This window comes from Haliaeetus leucocephalus, unplaced genomic scaffold, assembly GCF_000737465.1.
Source record: "Haliaeetus leucocephalus isolate CR32 unplaced genomic scaffold, Haliaeetus_leucocephalus-4.0 Scaffold183, whole genome shotgun sequence".
NCBI classification, from domain to species: domain Eukaryota; kingdom Metazoa; phylum Chordata; class Aves; order Accipitriformes; family Accipitridae; genus Haliaeetus; species Haliaeetus leucocephalus.
The window spans coordinates 358,798-359,087 of NW_010972619.1; the positions used below are offsets into that span (position 1 = coordinate 358,798).

General features: G+C 76.6%; 1 protein-coding gene across 2 annotated transcripts in view; it reads left to right on the plus strand.

Moving 5' to 3' along the window:
• Nucleotides 1-196: 196 nt before the first annotated feature.
• The window catches only part of FBXW5 (F-box and WD repeat domain containing 5), a 12,568-nt gene continuing 12,474 nt past the window's right edge, over nucleotides 197-290 (plus strand). The window contains exon 1 of one of the 2 annotated variants that reach the window (XM_010564603.1): nucleotides 197-290. This exon is cut by the window's right edge and continues 226 nt beyond it. The gene's annotated coding sequence lies outside the window, so the exon portion shown is untranslated. The other variant, XM_010564604.1, reaches the window with a different exon arrangement.

A 290-nucleotide genomic window follows, 5' to 3' on the forward strand; every position in this document is an offset into this window, starting at 1 on the left:
GGGGCGGGGCGGGGCAGAGCTGCCGCCGTAGGTCGCTCGTGAGCGAGCGTGCCGCGCTCGGCTAGCTGCTCCTAGCGCGCCGTGGGGAGCTCTGGGCTCGAGCTCTTCGGCCTGCGGCAGATAAGCGGCGCGGTGATTGGAAGGGGGGGAGACAACCACCGAGAGGGGCGCCCAGAGTGGCCCGTGAAAGCCGGAGCGGAAGTGCGGGGCGGGGAGGCCGGAAGCGCTGCGCGGGGGAGGCGGGGGCAGCGGAGCCGCCGGAGCTGCCGTGAGGGGGCGGCCCGGGGCGG